Consider the following 9,389-nt stretch of genomic DNA (forward strand, 5'->3'; position numbering starts at 1 on the left):
ATTTTCTTACCTGAGAGCATATATATATATATATATATATATATATATATATATATATATATATATATCTATATATATATATATATCTCTCTCTCTCTCTCTCTCTCTCTCTCTCTCTCTATATATATATATATATATATATATATATATATATATATATATATATATATATTATATCTATATATATATATATATATATATATATATATATATATATATATATATATATATATATATATAGGAGCTTAATCAATTAGCAGAACTCCGTTTGATGCAGATACCATAAGCTGGGAATAAAAGCAAATACAGGTTTGAGAGTAATCATCGTTGATAATTTTACTGAATATTCATACAATATTATTCGCTTTATTAAAAGCCTGGACGATCAAAATGCATATTAAGCTCAATTTATTTGTGTGAATTCAATTATAAATTCTGAATTTTAATCAACTATCAAAAACGTAAGTGTGAGTTCTAATTATTGACGCTGCATACATTAACAAAGGATTATATTCCACCTATTTATTTTGAATAATTATTTTGCTTGTGCCCAAATGAGTATTATTGAGAAGCATTGGCTCGATTTAATCGTTCCTGTTTGGAAATGCTAAATGTATGCATAAATGAATGACATATATTCACATTATCTTCAGCTAAATATGTCTTTTTTTTTTAATTAAGAATTATAAAAATATCACTGGTCATCAACCAAAGCACTATTTTGGATTGTTTATGATTTGCTGCAGAATATTTTATGAAAAACAAATAGAGTCTGACACTTCTCTTATATGGAGATATATTTTAGTTATGCATGCTATCTCAAATGAATCTCTCTCTCTCTCTCTCTGTAAAATGTTTTATGAAAAACAAATAGAGTCTGAAACTTCTCTTATATGAGATATCTTAGTTATGCATGCTATCTCAAATGAATCTCTCTCTCTGTCTGTCTGTCTGTCTGTCTGTCTGTCTGTCTGTCTGTCTGTCTGTCTGTCTGTCTGTCTGTCTGTCTCTCTCTCTCTCTCTCTCTCTCTCTCTGTGTGTGTGTAAAATGATTTATGAAAAACAAATGGAGTCTGAAACTTCTCTTATATGGAGATATTTTAGTTTGTAGACTGTCTAAATGAATCTCTCTCTCTCTCTCTCTCTCTCTCTCTCTCTCTCTCTCTCTCTCTCTCTCTCTCTCTCTCTCTGTAAAATGTTTTATGAAAAACAAATAGTCTGAAACTTCTCTTATGTAGAGATATCTTAGTTATGCATGCTATCTCAAATGAATCTCTCTCTCTCTCTCTCTCTCTGTCTCTGTCTCTGTCTCTCTCTCTCTCTCTCTGTAAAATGATTTATGAAAAACAAATGGAGTCTGAAACTTCTCTTATATGGAGATATTTTAGTTTGCAGACTGTCTCAAATGAATCTCTCTCTCTCTCTCTCTCTCTCTCTCTCTCTCTCTCTCTCTCTCTCTCTCTCTCTCTCTTCACTTAAACCGTACATCTCTTTCCTGGCTTCATATTCCAGATTTTGTTTGCTGCCTGCCTGTAGGTTTTGTCAACCTAAGACACAATAGAGACAAGATGAGGTAGGGGAAACGATTGCAACATAACCCAGTAGAAGAGGAATTTCAAGCTTTAGGGCCTAGATAAAATGGAAACAACAGAGAGAGAGAGAGAGAGAGAGAGAGAGAGAGAGAGAGAGAGAGAGAGAGGCAATAATTAAAGAACAAAACAATCTGAGTGTTGGTGATTACACTTGGTAAATCATGGAAGCAAGATCATCACGTACACAAGGACAAACATTAATTTATCGAAATGATCTTGTGTCACTTTTAACGTTTTGTTTTTTGCAAAATGTTAAGGGGATCAGTACCCTTCTGTTATGTATACACAGTAGATGTATCGACATTTTTTCTTGTGAGTATCAAGAATGAATTTGTGCCAGAAGCATTCCTGGGAACACTATTATATCAACTTCACTCTAATGATTGCTAATCATCCCCTACTAAGTCTTGGAAGCGGAATACAACTGAGAAGCAGTTTCTAAATAGCCAACTGAAGTGCTGTTTTTTACTAAATGAAATGCCTCAGAAACAACACCGTCGAGAAGGAAGGCTATAGACGAAATGTTAAGAAAACGTAAGAATGATGGATTTATCTTTATTAAATACTGGCGTCACAACACCTAGGATATGTACGCGGCAATGAGATTAAATAGGAAACTAAAAATAAATAAGTAAATAAGTTTAAAAGGAGGTTCATATGAAAAGTATCTATCTATATATCTGTCTATCTATCTATCTATCTGTCTAGTCTATATATATACATATATATATATATATATATATATATATATATATATATATATATATATATATATATATATATATATATATATATATATATATATATATATATATATATATATATATATATATATATATATATATATATATATATATATATATATATATATATATATATATATATATATACTGTATGTAACCATACCTGTTCAAATATACAGTACTATCCATACATACGAGTACACATTCTTTATAAGTGTAAGATCTAAATTTTGCTGAAGAGGCCCGCCTCCCTCACAAAGATATATAACTGCTATATATTACAATCCTCCCCGAGAATTGTAGCTAAAATATGTAAGGTAACTAAAAGCCTAAGGAAAAAAAATGCTCACTTTAACTGAAAGCATGGTATGTTAATCATGGAGATGTATTGGGCACTGAAAAATTCATTGCATTCCTTTAATAATGAAGCAAGACAAGGCCTCATCATCTCTCATTGCAGTGAATGTTGAACGGTGTCTTCTGACTTGTGGGTGAGGTTGCAATAAGTCATAAAAAGGAGTATGTTTAACCAAAGAAAGAAAAACGTTTCCACAATGATGTGAAAGAAATCAAGAATGAAGGCAGGAGTTAGAATTAGAACAATTAGAAAGATAATATATATAAAATATTATATATATATATATATATATATATATATATATATATATATATATATATATATATATATATATATATATATATATATATATATATACTGTATATATGTATACTGTATATGTATATGCATATATACAGCAATACATACATACATACATATATATACATACAGTATATACATATATATATATATATATATATATATATATATATATATATATATATATATATATATATATATATATATATATATATAATTCCCAATCAATCTATATATCACTCCTACCCCTACATACACAGCTATCACCTAGGCAAGATCGAGCACCACCAAAGAAAACAAGTCCATATAACTGACAGAACGCGAAAGGTAAGCAAAAAAAAAGACTTGTCAAGAATAGTGACTTTACCACGGAGCCCCTGCGTCCAGTCTGCCACTCTCTCTTACAGCCTATATTTCTGTCGACATGCCCTGACGTAATACGTAGAACTAAACGCATTTCTTTCATTTCCAAGTAACCAATTCTATGAAGTGTTTGTATCCTCTCTAAATCACTGTTGAGTTTGCGTTACCACTTTCATTTTCCTACAGACGTATTAATTTACTGAAGAGATACAAAGTCAACATTCCACCAAAGGTATTGAACGGGAATGGAAAATAGATATCCTTGAACTCTTTTATACCGCATCTGTTCCTCCTGATAGTCGTTGCATGTATAGAACTTACACTAAAACCAATGAATAACGCTTGTGACGGGGAGAGAGAGAGAGAGAGAGAGAGAGAGAGAGAGAGAGAGAGAGAGAGAGAGAGAGAGAGAGAGAGAGAGAGTATATCTGACAATTATTTGACTTGTCAACAGCGAAGGAATACGAACGCCATCCGAAGTTAATCTGGTCAACGTCGAGTTGAATCAAATAAACTTTTATTTTATGTCCGATAAAATGTTAAAATCTTCAAGCCCTGTCAAAATTAATCTCTTTTTTTTGTTCTATTGAACGGTGGGTTTCCATCCTTCACTTTTGACTCTTTTTTTTTTTTTTTTTAAGAGTATCTTTTTTTTTTTTTTCAAGAGTAAAATTCTATTTCTACTACAAATTGAAATGAATTTTTATGTTGTTCTTCTGAGTTTGCATAACAAAAGCCCAAAGGATGTTAGTTTGTTTATGCAAGAAGGGGCTTATTGGATATTTCGTTATTTAGGATTTTTTTTATATATTTCGTTGTATAGAATAGCCACTTCTCTCTCTCCCTATCTCTCGCGTATATATACTGTATATATATATATATATATATATATATATATATATATATATATATATATATATATATATATATATATATATATATATATATATATATATATATATATATATATATATATATATATATATATATATATATATATATATATATATATATATATATATATATATATATATATATATATATATATATATATATATATATATATATTTATATATGTATATATACATACCAGTATATAACAATAATACATATAATAAATAGGGGAAACGTTGAACTTTCAGTGATCACATGGTAAGCTTCATCACCACATTAAATTATTAAAAATGACAAAACCACGATCTTTTTGTTAAAATAAATGACTAAAGTAAAACAAAATTGTGAACGTGAATGGATGTCTCTACAAAGAGAATAAGGAAGATACCTTTTAGAGGCACCTTGTCGCTGATCAGTGGGAGCCCGTGCGATTCATCTCGACCTTTCGAAGTGGGAACTATTTTTCTTCGTTTTGAAAAGTCTCTCTTTTCGTGCACTTCACTCCTCTCTCTCAGTTTCCATTAAAACGAAACGTCCGTCTCGCTCTAGTGTATATTCAAGTGTATCCACTTTTTATTAGATTTTTGCTTTGTTGAACGACGGAGCTTGAAACTTATTCGAAGTTGGTGAATTTAAGCTGCAGAGAACGACAGAGCAATTTGAAGAAACAAAAAAAAATTTTTGTTTGGTCACAGTAATTATGTGCTTTGCTCTTTTTCTTTTCCTCAAGTGTCACTTCTTTTCTGTTCATCTCTCAAATGTCACTTCGTTTCTGTTCATCTCTCAAATGTCATTTCGTTTCTGCTCATCTCTCAAGTGTCACTTCGTTTCTGTTCATCTCTCAAATGTCACTTCGTTTCTGCTCATCTCTCAAGTGTCACTTCGTTTCTGTTCATCTCTCAAATGTCATTCCGTTTATGCTCATCTCTCAAGTGTCACTTCGTTTCTGTTCATCTCTCAAATGTCACTTCTTTTCTGTTCATCTCTCAAATGTCACTTCGTTTCTGTTCATCTCTTTCAAATGTCACTTTTCTGTTTCTGTTCATCGTCTCAAAATGTCACTTCTTTTCTGTTCATCTCTCAAATGTCACTTCGTTTCTGTTGATCTCTCAAATGTCACTTCGTTTCTGTTCATCTCTCAAATGTAGCTTCGTTTCTGTTCATCTCTCAAATGTCACTTCTTTTCTGTTGATCTCTCAAATGTCACTTCTTTTCTGTTCATCACTCAAATGTCACTTCGTTTCTGCTCATCTCTCAAATGTCACTTTTTTTGTTCATCTCTCAAATGTCACTTCGTTTCTGTTCATCTTTCAAATGTCACTTCGTTTCTGTTCAGCTTCTCTGCGTTCGCTTTTGAAGACCCTAGTTTACTTGACAATTTTTTTTTTTAAGTACAATGAGGGTTTAGAATATAAATGACTTTAAATGTTTTTCCTGAATCTCCAGGTTTTCGCATCTTGAGTTTTGATGCTACGAGATAATTTTCTTGTGAGCTTTTTAAAATACAAATTCATCTATTTGGACTCATTATTATTCTTATATTTACTTATGTTTACGCGCTACGAAAAGAAAAGAGCAGCAAAAATAAAAAAAAGAGCGCAGAACTAAATACATTTACTTTTAGGGGAAGCTGATGAATCATTGGTCAGCATTTAATTCAGTTTAAAAATAAAAAAAAATTCTTATTATCACTGCTCATTAATGTTGTAACTCATTATGCATAATTTTAATAATTTCTCTGTTAATCTAATTATTCTAAGTTGACCGAAGTCATTAATTTTGTGTATGCCATGAGACTGCTTAAGGTGTAGAACCGTCATATGAGTGCATACATGAATTGTCAGATTTCCCTTAAAATCTCTCTCTCTCTCTCTCTCTCTCTCTCTCTCTCTCTCTCTCTCTCTCTCTCTCTATCTCTATATCTCTATATATATATATATATATATATATATATATATATATATATATATATATATATATATATATATATGTATATATATGTATATATATATATACATATATATACAGGTATATGTATGTATATGTATATATATGTATATATATATATTATATATATATATTATATATATATAATATATATATATATATATATATATATATTATATATATATATTATATATATATAATATATATATATATATATATATATATATATATATATATATATATATATATATATATATATATATATATATATAATTTGCAGAGTTATAGGGATATACACTAAAAAGTACTGAACTTATAAATACTTCATAATGTTGAATAGGAGGAATACAACAAGTCCCTCCTTGCACACTTTACATTACGATTTTCAAGTGACATTGATCATTACTTCAAGGTCAGCCGCCTGCAATACACAAGAGATAACCTCAGACCGCTGAAAGTTTACAAAGGTTAAGAGGTTCTCATCGTATCGATCCTTGTAAGGGGATGAGATTTCTAAGTTCCACTGATTTTGGAAAGACGTAAGATCGTCAGTAATAGACTCGAATAGTTTAAGGTTTTGTTTAAATGATTATTGAAAAAGGTTTTTTTTTTGGGGGGGGCGGTCCCCGGAACGGGTTGGTGCATATCATTCATTTTTCGGTAATTGTTACCAAATTGGAATTAATTGAAAACTTTCATGCTATGAGTCGAAAACTAAAGGATTTGAGGCTGTCCTTGTCTATCCCATTACTGTTTTTAAAGCGAAATAACGGAACTATTTTAGTGAATTATAAATTTATTAGTGTTTATTTGTAGTTCCAAACACAAGTATATTGCAACCGTACATTCAATAAACATTATTTGATTTTGCACACATCCTGAACTTGAAAAACACTTTCAGAAAGTCTTTTTCTAAAAATTTAAATTTTTTCCTAAGATGCAAGGATTCGCGGAAAAACAGTTAATTCTTAACGAGAAATAAAAGGAATATTCAAACTTTTAATGAAGTTGATGGATTATGAAGATTTTGATGGGGTTTGAATTTCTTTGTACCAGTGCCTCCCATTTTTGTTTAGTTTCCGTATATGGGTTATTATTTACTTCTTAATGCTGCAATTAATTTAATTTTCTTTTAACATATTCCAGTTGCCGGTTTACGCTTATGGGTTTTCAATATTTATTCCTTAATGCCGTAATTATCCAAATTTTCTTTTAGCATTTGCAAGTATGAACTTCCTTTGAGTGCCTAATGTCATCGAACACTATATAGCTCACCAATGAAAGTAAGGCTAGGCACATCTATTTTAGCATCTGGTACCAAACGCGAATAAATCAAGTTTTCTCTGCTTCCTTCCTTGAACATATTTATCTTTCTAAATCTGCTTTATTAAACTTATTTTTCGAAACTGTCTCCCCTTCCGAGATAAAACAACGCGTTCCATTCCGCTTCCAGCATCGGCACGAATAACCAAAAGCAAAATGCGAAATTTATGTTGCATTCATCGCATTCGCAAGCAGAATGGAGAAACCTTGCAATTTTTGTTTATTTGCTCAGAAAAAAATAAAAAAAACCATGTACTCAGACTTCAAAGTTTGAAATTAAAAGGGAAAATATTAAGGACAAATATCTCATGTTTGCTGATTTGATTTAGCGCCAAACGGAGGAACCAAAGATGAAAAATTCAGCAAATATACAGTTATACATCTGTTGTTTTCAGATTGCTCCCCACGAATTATTTACCATTTTATTATCTGAACTTTTAAGCACCAGTGCAAAAGATACCGAGTGCAAATATATCAAGGTTCTCAAAAATGAAGTTTGTTTTTTTTTGGATCAGAAGAGATTGTCGATCCTACTTGACTTATGGTTGTCTCTCTTTTTCTTTTCTCCCCCTTTCGCTTTTTAAACCGAATGTTATGAGATGTACATATATAGTTATAAGATAATTTGTAAACAGAAAGATAAAGGTGAATAATAAAAGTGCACACAATCTAAAGTAAAAGCTTTAGAAATCACAAATGAAAAAGAACGCTCTGAGCGCTTGTTTTCTATACAAACAAGAAGGTATTTGCTTTAATAAAAGATAAAATAGAATGCTAACACATTTTTTGCAATATTCGATTTCATAGTAATAGTATTCATATAGAAGTTTTTCCAGAATTTCTGAAAATCAGGCCATAATAAAACAACTCAATTTCTGTGTTTTTAGTTTTCTGTAAAAGAAAACTATTGTGCCGGCTTTGTCTGTCCGTCCGCAATTTTTTTTAACCAAATTGCAGCCCTCTAACCTCAGTAGTTTTTATTTTATTTAAGGTTAAAGTTAGCCATCATCGTGCTTCTAGCAACGATATGGGATAGGCCACCACCGAGCCGTGGTTAAAGTTTCATGGGCCGCGGCTCATACAGCATTATACCGAGACCACTGAAAGATAGCTCTATTTTCGGTGGCCTTGATTATACGCAGTAGCGGTTGTACAGAAAACTCGATTGCGCCGAAGAACTGCGTATCTTTTACTTGTTTTTTTATTTTTTTTTAGAAATAGCCTAACCATGAAAAGGATTTATGGTGCTGTTATTAAACCTATTATTAAACTTCTTCCTAATGAACCACGTTTTATCATTGTAGTTGATAAATGATAGAAAAAATCTCAACTTTAAAACATCAATTGAAAAATCTTGAATAAGGCAACATCTTTTCTCTACTTAAGTTATGGCTGATATATTATGTTTGGAGAGACTTAGATGAAATATGAGAGCCTCTTAATCCCACCTTAAATCATGTCGAAAGGAAAAGGTTTCTTAATGTAGGGTAATTAGTTAAGGACAATTAACTTCTCGAAAACGCTGTGCGCTGATTCATCTCGGTCACAAAATGATAATTTACTGCTCAACATTTAAGTTAACATTTAAGTTTTAAAATACTCTTGGTGTGATGTATACATTCACTGAGCTATCTGTTGAATGGTAATGGTTTATTGTCTGGATGCAAATGAAAAAAATAGGATTCTAGTTAAGGGGAGACCTAACTCCCTGGCAGAAACACTGAAAAAATTTGATTACCAAAATATATAGTAATGGTGAGTAGGGTTTTGGTTCTTTATGTCAGGAACATCTGAAACAAGTTCGAGCAATCAGGCCACCAAAGGGATCCTTCTCCCCCCAAAATTACATTCCTATATCTCCCAAAGCGT

Source organism: Macrobrachium rosenbergii, chromosome 43 (assembly GCF_040412425.1).
Source record: "Macrobrachium rosenbergii isolate ZJJX-2024 chromosome 43, ASM4041242v1, whole genome shotgun sequence".
Taxonomy (NCBI): Eukaryota; Metazoa; Arthropoda; class Malacostraca; order Decapoda; family Palaemonidae; genus Macrobrachium; species Macrobrachium rosenbergii.